We start from the raw sequence: 21,252 nt of genomic DNA, 5'->3' as shown, positions 1-21,252 counted from the left end.
ATCATACTAAGAAAAAAACAACAACCTAAAATCCTTATATCCATCCCCGTGCTGGGATGCTAAACAACCCATGCCAATTCATGTTCTCACTATTTCCTCTCCTTTTTATAAAATTATTTATATGCTACATTTGGGGAAAAGCCTACTCAAGGCAGCTCACACTATCATGAAAAGCACAGTAAATACAACAATCTAATCAAACCAACAAAGACAGTTATTACAACCCCTTAAAACAATTACTCAGTTATATTCTATAATACAGCTCTGAACAAAAATCCTTATTTGTTGGGGGGTGTATCTAACTGATCCACAGACAAGTCATGATTTACAGTTTTTGATCATGACCCTATGCAACAGAGAATGGTATTCTGCAGGTGGCTTTGAGAAAGCTTGTAAACTTTATTTATCTCTTGTTAGAAATAAGTTCCTGTACATTCCTGTACAGAAAATACATGAAGATGGGGGGGGGGGGGGACACTTTCTAGGTTTTGAAACTACATTCAAAAATGTCTATTTATGAATCAAGAATTCATAGCCCTTTATTTTGAATACTAAAAGTTTGTCTTCTTTAGCCATTTCCCCTATTCCTGGATTTTTTTCAAAAAGAAAAAGAAAAAAGAGAGAGAAGAAAAAAGAAAAGAAAAAGAAAGCCTGGACCATTTCAGTGTAGGGGTTTTTTTTTTGGGGGGGGGGGTTGAGGCCAATGGCAGGGGGAGCCAGAGGCAATGACATAGAGGCAACTCATTTAAATTTTGTCCCATCAACGCAGAGACTAAAAGGGAGTTAATGTAAGGAGTGATTGTAAGAAGACATGCAAGAGGGGGGGGGCGGTGCTCGCTGAGGCCAGACTGATCCATTCACCCTAATGGATCAGCCTCCTCTGTTTCTAATGTGAACTGTACAGTAAGTTTTTTCTTATGTATTTTACTTTGCTTCTTGACCCCAACCAATCAAGGATCATGTAGCAAACATGATTATGTCATAGCACCATAGACCCAGTCAGAGTCAGCTACAGAATGTTCAATCACTGTTGGTAATTAACAGCTCTCACTTTCTCATTCTGAATGTTGATGGTGGTGGTGGGAGATGGAATGCATTCATATTGCCAGAACAACCTGGCTGATACATAGGTATCTTGCCACACTGTACTACTTTCATTGATTGCCAATAGTGTACTATAAAAAACTTTCCATCCTAAGACATCACTCAGTCATAGTCAGTTATGCATAAAGAGTTGAGGCACAACAGAAATGAAGATTTGGATGTGTAATATATTATGAATGGACAACATCCCCATTTAGATGTGCATTTACACAGCATTATTTTTCAGTCTGATATGCCTTTCAATGCACAGTGAAATGTACATCTCAATCCATACTCTTGCCTAGTTGGGCAATGTCACATGGGCTGCATCTGAGTAAAGGATTGTTGAATTGGTTGGCTCAATAATAAGGATAATTTTATATCCTTCCATGGCTCCTATCTCCCTGTGAACTGTTTCATATCCTTTTGCAAAGGAGTGTGGAAAAACAGCAAAAGAGGGGCATTAGAAATTTATGTTTATGTGCAATATTTGGGAAGATGTGGTGTTCGAAAAAATTAATTCAATGTATGACCTATTCCATTTACCTAATATATTTACTAACAAACATTGATTGCTCCTCACTCCAATTCCACAAGGGCAACACAACAAAATTAGGCAACTTGGCAATGGACAGCACTTCATGTTCCATTTTCTATTCCTTATGGTAGAAATGCATTTAATTGCTTTGGCAGCATACATGGGGAAAGAGGGTGTGCAGGAAATAACTGACCTTTCAAACAGTCAGAAAGAAGCTCAAAGATGTCTATTTACTGTAGCTCTCTTGGTGATTGATATTAACTATGATAGCCTCCCTTCAGGAAGGAAGAATCTAGTCTTCTTATTCTAGGGTTTATAATAAGTGGGGTTTTTCCTGAAAAATTTGGCTATCAGTAACAGGTTCTTAATGTTAACACTCAGCAGATCTGAAAGCATAGGTTCTAGCATTCTGAAACATGGAAGCAGGCTGCTGAATTTATGCCAGCATCAGCTAGGAGTGCCACATCATAATGGCCTTGTCTCTTTGGATCTAATGGAATTACCTGGTAGGTACTATTTTTCTTCATTTTTAAAATCAGAATAGTCCAATAAGGATCGAGTATGCTCCAAGTGTCTGTAGGGGATGAGGACAGAAAGTCAGGAGGGTATTTTACATTTCTTTTCTTCCATGTTATGTATTTTTATATTGTAAACAGCCCAGTGAATAATCATGGAATCCAAGGCACCGTACATAGTCCCCAGTCAGTTTCCTATCCAGACACCGACCTGCTTAGCTTCAGCAAGATGGGGGCCTCATGTACCTTCAGGCCACACTCTTAAAATGAAATGAAGTGTCCTGGAAAAGGCCCCAGCTGGATGAATGGTGAAGATGGGGAGAACTGCATATTCCAACATTTTGCAATATGGTGATATTAAAAATGCCACTAATATCCAGGATTTGTGAAAAGAAGCATTAGTAAAAAGCAGGCAAGTTTTCTCAAAGCCTCTGAGTTTGCTCAAAAGCTGTCTTTCTGATGAGTAGACACCTGTTAATCTTTCAAGTAGATGAAGCCACATGGTGCACTTATCAGTGACAAATAGGGAGAAGGAAAAACCATTAGAGATAAAAGTCTGAACTGAAAGATGATAACATTTCACTTACCTAGGACACTGCCATCCAAGCTTGTAGATATCCTGGCTCAGATGGAGGGCATCTCTCTGTTTAATAATAAAAAGGAAAATAATGACTCATTTGGTGACAACAAATATTCCACAGTATTTTCTGCCTTTTTTGGGGGACGCTGTGTGATGCAAAATGATTTTTAAAAAAACCCTGTCCTTTAAACAGTTTGTATTATTCTGTGATGGCAATGATTGACTAGGAAGCATATCATCATCACCTTGCATGTGAATTCACTATGCAAGTCACTGTGCAAAGGTTTTGTTTCTTTACCCCTGTCCAAGGGTAAATGGCTTATAAGAACATTGACAGGGATGATGTGAAAATTATGACCGCATATAAAGTATGATGCGAATTATCATTAGGAGAAAAGGAAAGCTGGATTTGATTTATGTGATAATAAGCAGCAATGTTAAGTAGTTGAGACCGCATTATCTTGTGCCTTTTTAAAAGCTCGGCAATGGGCTGTGCTGTTTCCAGTTGTTTAAAGGCCCAGAAAGCACACAGCTAATCGTTTCTCATTTTGTTGCAGGCAAAATCTGTATTCCACAGACAGAACCATAAAGCTCATCTGGAGATTACACAAGGAGACCTAATTGAACAGGCTCTTCAGAGCCAACCCATAAAAGCTGCATGCTGATTGACAGGAGTGAAAGAAGTCTTGAAGCAGTTTTTGGAGAAACAAGCCACTGATTTATATTTAGCAACTTTATTCAAAAGTTTTGTTTAAATGTCCTCTCCCAATCATCAAGACTTCGTTTTACTAGGATTCAATTTTACCAGAGAGATCATCTAGATTTTCAGTGCAAGATGGAAACATTTTTTCCTGTGTGAGATGTACATTTGCAAGTGCATCCAGAGCAATCATCTTCTCACTTAAACACAAACTTTCCATATTCATAAGCAACAATGTCAAAGCCTCAAACTCATCTATCATTCATAAAAATACACGTATCTACAAAAACTCAAAACAAAGCACTGACCATTACAATACTTTAGCTGGAAGTGTCCGGAAGGATGAAGTACAACAAATGAAAGTTCAAAGCAGAAACATGCTAAGAGTCTCCATCTGTTTTCCAGAAATTCAGGGCCTAAAGTCTACAAATAACTTAGTATTTTTAGGGTTGCAAACCAATCAAAGTCATTTCAATTGATTCATGCTCAGATTTTAAATCCAGTAATGTATCCCACAGGTATCTGGTTGGCCACAGCGAGAACAGGACCCATTGGCCTGATACAGCAGGCTTTTCTTATGTTCTTATATTCTTATCAATTACACCAGCATTTTGCATATTTAAACAATATTTGCATATATACACACACATCTAAATTCTCTGTTTCTCTCAGATTAGACCTGGAACAGCTTCCAACTAAAATAGTTTTCAGCTTTATAGAGTCCTACCTCCCACGTAATACATGACAAACATATACAAATGCAGATATGCTTATCTCTGCACCATTCCAAAGCTAAAACAAAACAGCTCCTTTTGTTTCTTCCAGGAGTGTTTTCCCAGAGAGAAAAGGAAAATTGCAATTTTTCGGCTACCATTCCATTCCCAACAGTAGCCAGTCAATGCAGCGCAACTGAGTCCTGCTGTCCTACTAATACTGTCTATAGGGGCACCCAAAAGACGGTATCTCTTGGTGCCAGCCCTCTTGTTTGTCTGTCTACCATGCTTGCTTACACCCTGCCCACTCTGTACCAAGCAAAGACAGATGTTTCACACTCAAGAGACAAACTATCTCTTTTAAGTGGATAAAAAACTCCCTCTCATCCCAGCAACAGCAGTAGCTCTTCACTTCCAATGGATCAACCTGCTCTATGGAGAAAAAAAGCCAATCCTGCTTAAGTGTGGAACCTGAAAGACCAGGGAGGGCAGTAGGCAATTAGTCAGGATAAAAATGTTGACAGCGAGGTAAATATTTAACAGATATTTTTTGCAGGCCCGATGCGGGTGGCGCTGTGGGTTAAACCACAGAGCCTAGGACTTGCCGATCAGAAGGTCAGCGGTTTGAATCACCACGATGGGGTGAGTTCCCGTTGCACGGTCCCAGCTCCTGCCAACCTAACAGTTCGAAAGCACGTCAAAGTGCAAGTAGATAAATAGGTACCACTCCGATGGGAAGGTAAACGGCCTTTCTGTGCGCTGCTCTGGTTCGCCAGAAGCGGCTTAGTCATGCTGGCCACATGACCCAGAAGCCGGTTCCCTTGGCCAATAAAGCGAGATGAGCACCACAACCCCAGAGTTGGCCACGACTGGACCTAATGGTCAGGGTTCCCTTTACCATTTTTAATAGGAAATTCTAGCCTTAAGAAAATTTTGCATGTATTTATTTAGCAGTTAAAAAGGGGTTCTCACTATATAGGTAAAGGTAAAGGTACCCCTGCCTGTACGGGCCAGTCGTGTCCGACTCTAGGGTTGTGTGCCCATCTCACTTAAGAGGCCGGGGGCCAGCGGTGTCCGGAGACACTTCCGGGTCATGTGGCCAGCGTGACGAAGCTGCTCTGGCGAGCCGGCACCAGCGCAGCACACGGAAACGCCGTTTACCTTCCTGCTATAAAGCAGTACCTATTTATCTACTTGCACTTAGGGGTGCTTTTGAACTGCTAGGTGGGCAGGAGCTGGGACCGAAAGACGGGAGCTCACCCCGCCGCAGGGATTCGAACCGCCGACCATGCGATTGGCAAGCCCTAGGCGCTGAGGTTTTACTCACAGCGCCACCCGCGTCCCCTCTCACTATATACTGCTTCCTTACACCAAAAACATTTTTTAAAAACCAGTTAAAACATGTAGTTCCACTATTGATCTTTTAATAAAACATTGCTGCAGCAAATTGTATCCTTTCAGATAATCATGCAGAATAGATTGTGTTAAGAGTATGCAAAATCTCCCAAACAGAGGACATTTCTTATAACTTATTGTCTGCTCAGAAGTATGGGGGGGGGGGCGAATCTGAAGCAATATAGGTTGGAATTCAGTATTTCCTCACTGGACTAGATCCAGTGGCTACTGCACTGCTGGAGCTCTCATTGCCTTCCTGCTACAGGTGAGGAGATGACTATGAGAAAAGTATGCAACTGATGCCATCCTCTCTGAAGCTGTGGCAATTTGAATCAGGAATTCGTGGCTGAGGAATATAAAATGCAATTGGAATGTTAATTTCCAAGAACATGCCAAATTTCTGAATCCATTGATTTGTACCATACGCTACTGAAGGAGGCAAATACTGGCATTTTTGCAAAGTACTATCCTAGAAATGAGACAGGTTCCTGTTTGCGATGGCAGATTGCTGATGTGATTTTTCCTTGGTAAATATCCAGCTTTTCATAATTTAGCATCAGCTGTTTGTACTTATGCCTCTTCTGCTCCTGGGCACCTGAAACACTTTAGGGCAGCTTGACAGCAGGTGTGTGAGCTCAGCAGTGAATGGAACCAGATCTTAAATTAGCAGCACTTGGCTAGCCAAGGCCTGTAATATACTAATCATAAGCTGAATGCTCCCATGAAGCAGCTTGATTTATCTATTTTCACCTTTGGATGCTTAGAATTTTTTAAAAATTTGAACTTATTTTTCATTAAAACTTAGGTCATCAAAATGCTCAAGAATGGGTAGAAAGTAATACACTATGTCATTAAGAAGCTAAACAAGTACAGAACTAAAAAGAGAACAGGGAGTGGAAAGGGGGAAGTGTCAAAACACTGAGGATGGTATTTTCCCTTCTTTTCATCATTTCTCTCCACACATACATATGGTTCCTTGCCCAAATCCATCCTAACAAGATCAATGGAAGCAGCCTTATCACACTTTTATCACCTTCTGGATCAATGGAAATGCAGACTATCTACACCAGGCTTCTTCAACCTAGGCCCTCCAGTTGTTTTGAGACTAAAATTCCCATCATCCCTGACTACTGGTCCTGCTAGCTAGGGATCATGGGAGTTGTAGGCCAAAAACATCTGGAGGGCTGAGGTTTAGGAAGCCTGATCTACACTGTGTTCCTTTAAGTGAGGTGAGCATTTGGGCACATATTCAAAGGCACAGCCCTCTGAAAGCAATGCAGTGCAGATAATCAGCATCTATAAGTGCCTTGCTCAAGTAGAAGGGCTGGCAGTGGGCTTATATATATTTGATTCCATGGTGCTGAGTTCAGGGAAATGAAGATGTATTGTACACTGTATCCAGGAATATCCTCATTCAAGAGAAATGAACTGCAGCTACGTAGCCCTTTCATGTCATCAGGAGTATGTGATGACTTACACACTTTCTCTCTCTCGCCTGCACATACACCCAGCTCCAAAACTATCTTGAAGCTTGGTTTAGGGCTCAGAGGATCAACACCACAACAGAAGTTCCTCTCTTGAGCAGAAGGTAGCGCTGAGCTAAAGGTACATGTGGGAGCTGTTTTCATTTTCTCTTTGACATACAGTTATCATGGAGGGAAGCTTGCCCTCACAGAATGCACACCACGGGACATTGCATTCTCTGACGCCACCCCATAATCATTTAAATTGCAAATGAAGAGTGCCCTTTTACAGTTAAAACATCATATGAGGAAGATAAGTTAGGCTCAAGTCTAGTTTCCCACTCAACAGCTTTGCCCAAACCAACTGAGAATTTTACAGCCTGCCTGCTGGGTGGTTTATTTGTTTGTTTTGCTAACAATATCAGAGGTCAGCATGAATGCACAAGGACTCCCACTAGCGTCGTAGGACTTTGATTCTATTTTCTCCCATCACATACCTTCTGTATTGGCTCAGGGGAGGGGGTTCAGAAGAACCCCCAGAAAAGTGCCCAGGGGCAGGAGAGGGTGATTGTTCCATCAGCAAGCAGAAATAAAAAATGCTTGCTTTGGCAGAGTGATCTGCTTAGTGCTACACTGAATTCTTCCCAATGTATGTTATTACTCATTTCATTTCTAAACCACTTTATACTGTTGATAAAAAAAATCTCACAGCAGTTTACAACACGTTAAAACACAAAGTAAAACCATCAAGAATAAAACATTACTGAAGAAAGTCAAATATAAAGTATACTTTCAATGTAGCATGTTTAGCCCCTGTCACTGCCAGCTGACAGTTTTGGAGAAGCCAGATGGGCCTTTTTAAAGGAAAAAAAACCCCGCCCCTGCCATTGCCTTTGGCCCATTTTGGCATCTTATACATCCACACATTGGACAACAGTGAGAAATGTCATTGATTAAAGTAACAACAACAAAACAGAATGAGACTGGGATAGCACGCGAAAGATGTTCCATAAAGAAAATGTAAACCTTCAAAATGATCCAGTGTAATGAGTTAGCGCTTCACACTGCAATGTTTTCCTATAGGTTCCATCAGTAGATTCTAAAGTATCACTATAAGATACATTTTTTAAAAACCACATTTGGATTGTAACCATCATGTTACCATATTTCCCAGGAAAGTTGCCAATGAATTCACACAGTCAAGGTAAGAATTTTGTTCAGAATATTGAAATATATTTACTCAATATAGCATACCCTACAGAGTCAGTAAACATCAGAGTGGACGACATGTATGGATCCACTCAGGTTCATCTTATGCAGCATCACATTCAACATTTTCATTTTTCTTGGTTATAGCGAATTTAATTGTGATGAGCAAAGCGTCTTCAAACGTTGTATTAGATAATGCACCTGTGGGGACTTTATGCATACAAAATAATTTGTATGTATCTGTGTAAACATATGTTTCAAGTGCTTAAGGAAAAACTACTTGATACAGAAAAAGAGCCAACACTCAAATCCCTCTTCCTCAGATAATCACGCTTTCACTTTTACAATAAACAGAAATTGCTATAGGAACTCCCTTTCCTGTTATCCCACCTTCTCTATAGCTGTGTTCCACCCATTTCAATTGCCTTGTTAATACCTGTTAAGATAACACGGCAAGCTGCCAAAATAATGGCATTTCTGCAGGCTTGCCAAAGGCTTCCTCTAGATTACATTTTGTCTTTTTATATATGCGAAGAGAAAATATGTGCATTTCAGCAAAAGGACGAACTGCTGCCAGGTGAACTGTATTGATTTAGCTTTGGCTATGTCAGGAAAGTATTCTCAGGATGATAGCAAATGCTGTACTGAATTAAAGGAAATCAACACCTTATACTATATTCCGTAGTGCTAATGTGGAACAGTGCTAAAATTTTCTAACCCAAACCACTCTAATTCCATCTCTATAGAAAAGCACAGCATAGGTGTTAAGACTGGTTTCCCTAGCCTCTTGGTTTACAAGGTGCATAGTACTCACAGGACTAAGAGTGCTAAGCAGCTGATCAGTGCTATAAATACACTTCCAATTAAGATGACAATTTTCAGCAGCTTACCCAATTTAAAAGTCACTGCATTCCTGACCTTGTGATACCCTTGTCAACAGCCACACTTCTCACAGCTGTCTGCTAACACATTGCACCTGTGCAACAGTTTGCCGCTTTCTTTGACCCCAGAAAAGGGAAACATCAGTCCCATGATTGCTGTTCTTTCCCCACTTTTTGCCCCTGCCCTGCGTCTATTCTTAGCTTCTTCATGCTCAGCCCCCACCTCTCATCACTTCAGGCAGAAATCAAAGCACAATGGCCAGAATTTGAGCTTCAATTCCCAGAGTTAAAAAACATAACTTTTGAAGAAATGGTACAAAGGACCCTGCCATATTACAAGTGAGAATACTAGTCCATCTAGCTCGGTATTTGTCTGACTGCCAGAGGCTCTTTGGGGTTTCAGGCAGGAATTATTCCCAGGCTTACCTGGAGGCCCCAGGCATCGAAACTGGGACTTTCTGTATGCAAGGTATGTGCTCTTCTGCTCAGGTCTAGCCCCATGATTCATAGGAGTATGAGAAATACCTTAGAGAAGCCAATGAAACTTAGTCATCTGGGGCACCTGGGAATTTGCAGTCTTGCCTTTAGTTAGTTAATTCGGGTTTTTTAAAATCTATTTAAAAGATGTGGATCTGACCTAAATTCTGGGGTTTCCCTACCTGAGGTGAAATGGGAAGGTGCCACCCCAACCCACCAAAGCCTTCCTTGCCTGGGTCATGTGGTGCTGTCCGCAAAGCAGCAACAGCGGGTTCCAATGCGATCTTAGGAGAGCTCATGGAGTGCACAAGATCTCATGAGATTTGGGTGAGATCTCATCAGAAGCTGCCGCCACCATCACTTCCCCAGCAGCAGAGGCAGTGGAGCACCCATGGTGTTCCACTGCCTGAGATGGCTGCCCCTGCCTGCCTCATGGGTGGGCCAGCCCTGCCTAAATTAATAGACATACTTGGTAAGCTGTGCTGCTAATTAGTTAAGTCAATTAACTGAAAGATATTTTATTTAAAAAAAATAATATTTGAATTTATCAAGAGCGTTCACCTGTGGCTCAGCTATTACCAAACAAGAAATTGGAGTTGTCCAATAGCAGGTGCTTCTCCACATTTTACGTAATGCATTCCACATATACCTAACTAAAAGCAATGTGATTTTTCTACAAATATTTCAAAGTGGTAAAGAATCTAACTTGAAAGCAGAAGGCCCCCAAGTCCAGTTCCCAGCATATTCAGTTAGGGTGGAACAGCTACTGTATCTGAAACCCAGGTGAGCCATTGGAAGTTAGTGCAGACTATACTGAGCTAGGTGGACCAAGGAGTGACTTGGTATAAGGCAGTTTTCTGATTCACTTCAATTAATTTAATTTTCTTTCTCATTCTTCTGTTGAACAACAAACAAAAGTAAGATATTATTTTGAACATAATGGCCTACAGGTTTGGGGTTTTTGTTTTCTTTTACAAGATTCAATGATTGTCCAAATACGTTATTCTTTATCCATTTCAGTATGGAGTACAGATGCAGTCAAAAGCTTCTGAAGGCATGGTTCAAAGAATTCTGTTATTTTAATTACCATGTCCAATTATGCACTAACTGGAAGGAATAGATTTGTGTAGCTACTAACACCTAAAACAGGTACAATGTTTGATAAAGCTAGACATTAAGAACCCAGGGAATCCAAGGGGGATGGAGCAATCCTTGCATTCTAAGTCAAGGACAGAAGGTGGGTGAGATTTCGTCTTCTTCTATTTTGCTGCACCAGTTTCTAGAAGCAGATATGGAGATATGCAGGGATTTAAACAGAGGCACCGCATGCAAGTGCCAGATTCTGCAGCTCCAATGGATTCAAATTACAGGAAAAGAGATAATGACTAAGCATTAGGAAAAACTTTCTGACAGTAAGGGGTTCAACGGTGTAACAGACTACCTTGGAAGGTGATGGACCCTCTTTCACTGAAGGTTTTTAAACAGTGTGTCATAGAATCAAGTACAGTTGGAAGGAACCACCGGGTTTATCTGCCCAATCCCTTGCAATGCAGGAATCTCAACTCAAGCATCCATGACAAAGGGCTGTGTGTGTATCTGTGTAGTTTGGACAGACATTGTCAGAGGTTCTTTAGCTGCGATTCCTGCATTGCACAGGGTTAGAGTAGATGACCCTTGGGGTCCCTTCCAACTCCACAGTTCTATTATTGTATACATGAGTGGTTTGTTTTGTTTTTCCCCTGACATTCTTCCATGATGGAACTTAAAAATTTGCTCTCCAAACAGTGATTGGCGCAAACTGATTTTAAGCTGTATTTCACTCGATTGCTGGATTTTATGTTTTAATGTATTATATACTTTGATGTTAGCTGACCTGAGGGCTGTGGAGGGTGGGATATAATTTATTATTATTATTATTTATTATTATTATAACTTCAGCAAGGTCATAATCAGATCCATAATACATAATTTCAGTTAAATCAAAAGTGCTGCCAAGGAGCAGCACAGGACATGTGACAATGTGTCTGAAACAATGTGAAGAAATTCAGCCGCTGCATAAACTTGTGGTTTACCCTTCCTACACTATGGATCCTCTAACCTTGACAAAAGCTTGTGTTTTCTGAGAGAAAACACGCAACTTAGTAATGTTAGAAGTGATTTTAAAGAGCAGTTTTTCTTAAGGTTGCCAAGGTGACATGTTTGCAAACAAAACATGGGCACTGCATCAAAATATATTGTTAGTGCAACAGATAAGTAAAGCCTCCAAGCAAGATATAAAGTGGGGGTTTTTGTTTGTTTTTTACTGAACTTGCAAATAGATGTGGCTTACTTGCCTTTACTGTATCATTCATTTCATCTATGCAGTGATTCCATGGTAAAAAGTTTGTGTGTGTGTGTGTGTGTGTGTGTGTGTGTGTGTGTGTGTGTGTGTGTTTTTAACGGTAGCCCCAATTCCCATGGGGGAATAGATGTGATAAATTGGCATGCAAACCAAGAGCAATTTATGTTGTCTTAGAAGCCAGACTACGTTTTACATATAATCAGGAGGCCTCCTACAATCACAAAGGCAGTGTGGTGAATTGCCCCAGACTATACATTTTCCATCATTATTCAGCTGGTTCCATATAAGTGTACTTCTCTAAAACACACTTTAAAAACAAAATTTCTTTTGCCAAGGAAGTCCAAGTGAAATGAGCATATATCTAACAATACTTATAGCTTATTACACCACTTATTCCTAATTGGCCAAACTATTAGACTTGTTTTAGATTCCGAGCCACAATTTTCACCTTTAGTTTACCTTTTTGAAAAATGCCTATTAATACGGTGTATCAGGAAGTAGACTGAAAAAGTGAGGTAGATTGCATGGAGTATCCATCTTAATATTGGGTCATTTCTCAGTAGGTTTGTTCTTGTTACCCAAGGAAAGTAAATAACTTGGGAATTAGAAGCAAGGTGACACTGCCATGCACCTACCCCCAAAAGCAAACCCCACAGCATTTACAAAGGGGTAAAATATTTAGATCGTAGCACATAAAAGCAACATTCTTAAAGAGAAACAGTAATTAATCATTGTATTTCCTTTTTATGAAATTAATTTAGTTACTGGTTAGAAAATAGAGGTCAAGGTAAAGGACCCTGGATGTTTAAGTCCAGTCAAAGGGGACTATGGGGTTGCAGCGCTCATTTCAGGCCGAGGGAGCCGACGTTTGTCCACAGACAGTTTTCCAGGTCATATGGCCAGCATGACTAAACCACTACTGGTGCATGGAGGACCGTGACAAGTGCCAGAGCACATGGAAATGCTGTTCACCTTCCCACCACAGCAGTACCTATTTATCTACTTGTACTGGCATGCTTTCAAAATGCTAGGTTAGCAGGAGTTGGGACAGGGCAACGGGAGCTCATCCAGCCATGGGGATTTGAACCGCCGACCTTCCAATCAGCAGGCCCAAGAGGCTCAGTGGTTTAGACCACAGCACCACCCATGTTCCTAGAGGTACAAATGCCATTCATTTCCATTTAAATGAAATCCTTTTAAAACAAGTTTTCCCCTTACTTTCCCCTTACTTTTTAGGAGGGAAAAAGTGTGTCTTATAGAGTGAAAAATATGGTATGAGCCACACAATGCCTTCCCCTTTTCTACACAAGAGCAGGACATCCCAACTTTAAACTAAAACAATCAAATGCAATGTCAGTGCTATCATAAAATATGAATTTTGTGAGCCAAGCAGCATCATGTGAATTTGCATGCAAATCATTACTGGAGACAGCAGAAAATAATATGGCTAGAATTAACACTGATTAGGCAGATTTAAGAGCAATTGTGAATCTATGGATTAATTTTAAGTTGTGACTGATTGTCCATGGAATGCAGCACAACCTTATAGGGATGGAATTAAGAAATGTAAGACTTTTCTTTTTTAAAAAGAAGAAGAAGACAAGACAGATTGGGTATTATGTTGCCTTTTTGTGTAACTGCAGCAAAACTTCAGTCACCGAGCCTTATTCTAAAGCATCCTGCAATCTGTAGAATCTTTTCACTCATCAGCATCAACTGTGTCTCATTCTTGGCAGCTGCATGCTGGTACATTCCCTAGACTGCGTCATGCTGAGCATCTGGATCCTCATCTGATGCTCAGGTTTCTTTTTTTTAAAAAAAATATATATTTATTAAAGTTTCAAACAGTAAAACAAGCTTCACAATACAAAATAGAGAAAAAGAAAAAACACCACTCAAAAATCAGAGAGAAAACACAATGAAAAACCCATCAAAAAAACAAACAAAAGAAAAATACATGAACAGACATAAGAAAGAAGAAAAAACCAATTTCTTAGATATTATTCTCATAACCCTCTTTCCAGACTCCCTCGCATTTCCCTTTTCTGCGTTCCCTTTTACAGAATCTTATTCAGCAATACCTCACCTTCTTTCAAATCTTATTTCAAATTATACGTTTCCACTATTATGTCTCCAATTTTTCCCCATTTTTTCCTTTTGTTTAAGTTTGACATAATATTGTTCTGACTTCACCTTTGTTCTGTTGACCATTTTTGCATACACCTTTCAACTATATCACTAATACCATATTATCTTTATATCCCGCATCATTCTAACATTCATACAATTTACAGTGCTTTTGCAAGTAGTCTTTAAATTTCTTCCAGTCCTCTTCCACCAACTCTTCTCCCAGGTCTCGGATTCTGCCAGTCATTTCTGCCAATTCCATATAGTCTATCAGTTGCATCTGCCATTCTTCCAGGGTGGGTAAATCTTGAGTCTTCCAATGCTTTGCAATAAGTATTCTTGCTGCTGTTACTGCATACATAAAGAAAGTTCTATCTTTCTTTAACACCAATTGGCCAACAATGCCCAAAAGGAAGGCCTCTGGTTTCTTAGGGAAGGTATATTTAAATACAGTGGTACCTCGCAAGACGAATGCCTCGCAAGACAAAAAACTCGCTAGACGAAAGGTTTTTCCGTTTTCGATTTGCCTCGCAAGACGAATTTCCCCTATGGGCTTGCTTCGCAAGACGAAAACGTCTCGCGACTTTGTTTTCTTTGTCTAAAAACAAAGACATGTTTTGTTTATAAAGTTAATTTATTTTCCCTTCAATTTTTGAACTGCTCTTTACAGTATGTGTGACTTTAAAGAGCAGTTAATAAACTGTTGTTGTACCAAATTTGGCTTTGTTTGGACTTTTTTTGACCATAGGAACGCATTAATTGATTTTCAATGCATTCCTATGGGATTTCGTGCTTCGCAAGACGAAAAATTCGCTAAACGACAAAAATTGCGGAACGAATTAATTTCGTCTTGCGGGGCACCACTGTACCTTTTTCAATTCATTATAGATCATTTCCCAGAAAGCCTTAACCCTAGGGCATGTCCACCAAAGGTGAAAGAATGTTCCCTCAGTTTCTTTACATTTCCAACACTTATTATCTGGCAAGTGGTATATTTTTGCAAGCTTGACTGGGGTCATGTACCACCTATATATCATTTTCATAATGTTTTCTTTCAAGGCATTACATGCCGTGAACTTTACTCCGGTGGTCCATAACCGTTCCCAGTCAGCAAACATAATATTGTAACCAATGTCTTGTGCCCACTTTATCATAGCTGATTTGACCGTTTCATCTTGAGTGTTCCATTTTAACAGCAAGTTATACATTCTTGACAGTATCTTAATTTTGGGTTCTAACAGTTCAGTTTCTAGTTTCGATTTTTCCACCTGGAAACCTGTTTTTTTATCCTCATTAAAGACCTCCCTAATTTGACAGTAATGTAACCAATCTCGCACTTTATCTTTTAGTTTCTCAAAACTCTGCAATCTCCAAGTGTCTCCATCGTTTTCTAATATCTCCCAATATTTTGGCCATTTGACCTCCATATTAAGTCTTTTCTGAGCCTTAGCTTCCATTGGTGACAACCACCTTGGGGTCTTATTTTCCAATAGATCCTTGTATCTTGTCCAGACACTGAACACTGCTTTCCTGACAATATGGTTCTTAAATGCTTTATGAGCTTTAACCTTGTCGTACCACAAATATGCATGCCACCCAAACACATTGTTGAACCCTTCCAAATCCAAAGTGTCAGTGTTTTCTAGAAGTAGCCAGTCTTTCAACCAGCAGAAAGCTGCTGATTCATAATAAAGTTTCAAGTCCGGCAGGGCAAACCCCCCTCTTTCTTTAGCATCAGTTAATATTTTAAATTTTATTCTGGGCTTTTTGCCCTGCCAGACAAACTTAGAGATATCTTTCTGCCACCTCTTGAAACAATCCATCTTGTCTACAATCTGCAAAGTCTGAAACAAAAACAACATTTTTGGCAATACATTCATCTTTATAGCAGCAATTCGACCCAACAAGGAAAGCTTCAATTTTGACCAAATTTCTAGATCTTTTTTTATTTCTGACCAACATTTTTCATAGTTATCTTTGAATAAGTTCAAATTTTTAGCCGTCATGTTCACCCCTAGATATTTCCTGATGCTCAGGTTTCTTCCCATCATCTCCAGGATACAAACAAACTTAGGGAGTCTGACCAGACCACACAAAGGCTATTTTTCATTTAAAGGTTGAGTGTCTGAATATTTCCCCTCTCCCTTTCTTTATCTGTAGCCCTCTTTAGAAAGGGTCAAAAGGAAATGGAAAAGCAAGCAGAGTAAAATTAGCAACAACAACCCCCCCCCCCCGGAATATATGTAACCTTTGTCCCCTGTTGTCTACTATATGGTCTCTGCCACAGCATTCCTTTTCTATCAGCATTGAGTCCTAGTACCAATCCAAAATACTTTATTCTTGTTTATTGTATGCATTAAAATATATTGATTTCAGTGAATGGGAAGGTTCAGCTAAAAACAAAGGGGAGTGTTTGGGTATGCACAGTGGATATAGCAGTAAATATGATTCAAGAAAGCAGTTATTCTAACAGGTTAAAAGGAAATAATAAACCTCTATTTGTAGCTAAAATTATACACCCTATTAGATACCATGTAGACCTCATCTTCTGCTGCTGACCCACTGACTGAATAACATAATGCCATGTAAATTTGCTGTTCTGGAAGATGAAAAGACACCTCATAAAGGGACAACCTACAATTAGAATGTATAATTATACCTTGGGGCAGAAAGGAAGCAACCAGATTGCATTCAGCTACTCATATCTAAAGATATTGTATGGGGTTGCGATGTGGGGAGGCCCTGTGATTCCCATTTTCTAAGCCTCCTCACTCAGAACTCTGCTCCTCATGCCCCATTCTTAATTAGAATACTGTAACTTACAGTTCTGTGTACTTCTTTGCAATGGGGTGCAATTTGTGGGTTGGGACTGCCAGCTCCAGAATGACAAGGGACGCCTAGTCACACATGGGATTTTGCAGGGCCTTACTTGTTTCCGTATGCCGTCCTGCCATCCCAGGAGGGGGCAGAGCAGAGGCCTTTTTAAAAAAGGACTACTGCATGTCACATCAGACCTCTTTCCTCATCAAGCCTCTCCACTTTGCAGTGGACCAGGTTTGTGCTTGGCAGGTGATGGGAAGAGACGAATGCAAGTGGTGGGAGGCAGCTGCCACAAGTTAAATCTCTTGTTGCAACTGCCTCTGTCCCCAAAGGCTTTCACCTGGCCAATGTGGGTAGCTTCATTCCCAAAAGGCCTTGCATGCTCATGGAGACAATGGGGCAGCAGGATGTCTGATTCAGATAAGGAATTTTATAAGCAACCAGGTCCTACTAGCATGTTTTTCTATGACTATTATATGCACAAGTTATTGAGAAATAATTCTCCTGTTTTACATCTATTTCCATGATTCTAAAAAGAGATTAGTTCTCCTGTATGCAGGCTACTCCATTCCACACCCAGGGCATCTTAGTCTCCACCTAATCACAAGATAAGAAAGTAAATTCCCCCTTCCACCATTTTATGAAGCATGGCTTATTCATGATTGATGAGAGAACAAAACTTATTAAATAGGACAAAAGCATTGCTATGTCCTAAGTTGCAAAGGTACAGCTAAACAACAAGGTTACCTATGTGTATCTGGAAATGAAAATCCAGGATGACACTTTCCCTTTTCAGAACATCCTCAACACTGGAAAGCAGCATTTAAAAGTCTGCAGAATCACTTCATTAATATTTACTGCACATACCTTACTAGCAACCACTTACTGAAGATTAACCATTATGCTCCAGCTAGTGGTTTCAGAACACTCAGAATTACATTGTATGCTGTAAGTATTAAAATTAACTTAGAAACATGTAGTCCATTAGCTTGTACTCTTTACAACAATAATCTAATTTTCATTCCCACAGTAATCTCATGTAACTGGCCTCCCTACTCCCCACACATGCACTGTGAATCTACTTTCTGGGATTTTGCAAAAGTGTTGCTGTTCTCTTTTCTCTATGTGTTTTCAAAAAATCTTAACCCTGCTAAAGGTTAATACATTGGTTGGTTGCTTTACTGTTAGTGTTCATTAAGAATAATATTTGAAAAGATGGCAGAACCAGTTTTTTGAGGGGAAGCTAAAGCAATTAAAACTGAAATTACTCATTAAAATGAAAACTACTGCAATAAAGGTGACTTGCACCCATTGCCTATTATTATTATTATTATTATTATTATTATTATTATTATTATTGACTTGGTTGCTAATAACACATTTATCAGCACACCCAGCTTAGCCCTAACTTACAGGAAATAAGCAGCTCTCTGATTATGTACTGCTTTAATTATGTGTGCATGGCCCTGGGACACTTAATATTATGTGTATGGTGTTTATGTTTGGTTATAAGTAGTATTGTTGAAGAACTTGTAAGGAATTGCAAGATCAAAACAACAAAACATATGGTGTATTTAAGATTCTGTTTTCATAGCCAGACGACTTTTGTTAGCTTCCTCTGAGTAAGTGTTCCGCTTCCCACTGAGTTTGCTAGTTGCATGTGCCACCTCTCTTTACACAGAAGCACTAGTGTTGTGATGATTAAAATTAACTTGCTAAAGGAGTAATATTAATTAACTGAAATCAACATCCCATTCATAAGCACAAAAAACCCTTACAAACTACTCATTTAATCTCAGTAATAATTAACACATAGGAATACGCATAACCCTGATAATAGTTAGCCAATTTTGTAACAAGAGATAAAAAAAGTGTATTAGCAGGGAACAACTACCTTGAACTGAAGGTGTGCAACTGAATGTAAAACATTTATAGCAGAAATGTTCGTAGAATTAATTCTACCCAAATACCAATGAGTATCTGACTGGGAGGTTTGCAAGGCCAATACATTCCTGATCTTCTGGGTAATGGTTAAGTTCTTTCTATGTAATCATAGAATCATATTATTGTAGAGCTGGAAGGTACCCAAAGGGTCATCTAGTCTAACCCCGTGCAGTGCAGGAATCTCAACTACAGCATCTATGAAAAATTACCATCAAATGTCTACTTTAAAACCTCCAAGGAAGAAAGCCCATCACCTCCTAAGGGAGACAATTCCACTGTTGAACAGCTCTTACTGTCTGAAGGTTCTCCCTCCTAGGCTACCAAGGCTAGAACCAGGACCCTCACAGTTATTTTTTAACATTTTCAAATTGTCCCTCAGGTGCCTTGGCAGAAAGGTGGTATATAAATCATACACACAGCTCCCCCAAATTACTACTTTTGCATCAAACATGTTCATAGGAGAACATTTGCAAGAACCTTTGCACAACTGAAGCTACTATCTTTGGCACAGTTGTGTCTCCAGAAAGAGCTCTGAATTTGTCCTGCATGCACTCCAGCATCTCCTGCAAGGAGACGAGCCACCGTCAATGCAGCAACTCTGGTGATGCATGGTACAATAGAGTTTTAGATCTTTGTCATAAAGAATTTCATTAAGACTTTTCAGTTGTTTGCAAGAGTTGGTTTGGTTTAGTTAAGGAAAAGTTTACAGATCATGGAATGAAATACTGAAGGCTGTTGCTACTGTACTTAAAAAATAAATTCCAATTAGGTTTTTCAGTCTAGAGGTAAAGGTAAAGAAGAAGAAGAAGAAATGAAAATCTAATTCGAATTGAGGGAGTTTGCTTAGCCAATTCTGCATAGTTCTGCACAGCTGGCTAAGCTAATGGATAAACTAAGAGAGAAGGACAAAAAAGGACTTTAAAATTAGAGTTTGGGAACCATTTACAGTTTATTTGCAGAAACAACAAAATGGACTGGATTCACTGGTAGGGTTTGAATAAACGTTCACAATTTTATTATAGTAACAGACATTTTAGAGAATGATAAAGGAATTTACTTTGATACAAAGCAGGATACAATAAACAAAATCAAAAAACTCAGTAGAGGGGGAGTTGAGCAAAGTCTGAAGGAGGAGAGGGAGAACATTTGTATATATTTTGATGAATGAGATTTGCATTTTTATTTGTTATAAAACCCAATAAATATTTAATTTTTAAAAAAACAACGAATTGAGGGAGGGAGTTTAATTTTAGCTGACACAACCAAATATCACATCTGCTGAAAGGCAAGAGCCAATCTGACTGTCCTTCGATCTCCATTTAAAGCTGTGTAGATTAATGGCAACAACCTGAATAAAACGACCAACTGTGATACTTGTGATCAAGTTGCATGGGATCAACTGTGATCAAGTCAAATGATATTTGAGTCCACCCAAATGTTCAAGCATAAATCCACCTGCCTTTGTTATTTGGACATTGTACCCATTTTGTGGCTATTACCCCACTAAAAGCACACACAAGGGCCAGGCTTCTCAGCTTACTGGAACGTGGCGGCTATTCGTGCAATAGCCAGTTCTGAAAACTGCGGCACAACCTGCTGGATCTCCATTTAAAAATACCTGCCCTTTAAAAATAATTCTCTGATTCCTAATCATTTTTATAATATACAAGAAGGTATATTTGCATCTGAATAATATTCTGAATTAGATAACAAGCTATGGCTGGCAGAGCAGACTGACCTTTTAGAAATGTTCAAAATATTTCCAGCAAGCAGGAGCAATAGCAGAAAACATATCTTTAAAAGCCAGGCACACACACTCTATACTCCACAGGAGATAAAGAAGAACAGAGTGTCTTTGGTTCTGGCAACCAATTCTTGCAGCATATATTTATTTATATTTTCAGGGTCGTTAGCCACTCTGCACCAAAAAGATTAAATATTATATTTTGATTAACTCTTTGATTCTTGTACTCAATGTTCCATGTAGTCATTTCCCATTTCAGTATCTTCTTAAGTTAAAAATATCCCTATGCACTAGTCACCGAACAGTAATACTTAAAATACAGCCTTAAGGAAGATCTGGCAAACAGGAGTAAGCTTCCATGGGTCTATGGTGGTATGCAGAACTTGTCTTTCTCTAACACGGCAGCAATTGCACACCTAAGAAAGCAATTTCTCTCTTACTAGTTTTTTTTTAAAGCAAACAAACAAACTTTCTGATTGGGGGCAATAAGCCAAGAGCTAACTAGTCAGCTTTGTAGAACACTTTATACTGTTAATACTGTTCATTTCTCAATCACTTGATCTCTAGTGTGCTTATGGCAGCTTCCCAAGTATACCCAGTTATTAATCTACCTTTCCTCAATGAACTCTCTCTCACAGAGCAGAATCCTCACTGCAGCTTGATTGTTTTCCATAAAATGGGCATTTTTCTCACTGAACATAAATCTACCATCCCTTCTAGTC

General features: G+C 39.4%; 1 protein-coding gene across 1 annotated transcript in view; it reads right to left on the bottom strand.

Annotated features, from left to right (window-relative positions):
* SGCD (sarcoglycan delta) overlaps positions 1–21,252 on the bottom strand; it is a 371,321-nt gene that overhangs the window by 292,586 nt on the left and 57,483 nt on the right. The window contains exon 2 of the mRNA XM_077924624.1: positions 2,724–2,779. The gene's annotated coding sequence lies outside the window, so the exon portion shown is untranslated. The remainder of the gene's footprint in view (positions 1–2,723; positions 2,780–21,252) is intronic.

This window comes from Podarcis muralis, chromosome 2 (genome assembly GCF_964188315.1).
Source record: "Podarcis muralis chromosome 2, rPodMur119.hap1.1, whole genome shotgun sequence".
NCBI classification, from domain to species: Eukaryota; Metazoa; Chordata; class Lepidosauria; order Squamata; family Lacertidae; genus Podarcis; species Podarcis muralis.
Note: the sequence above shows the minus strand (reverse complement) of the source record. Positions and strands in the feature narration are given on the sequence as shown.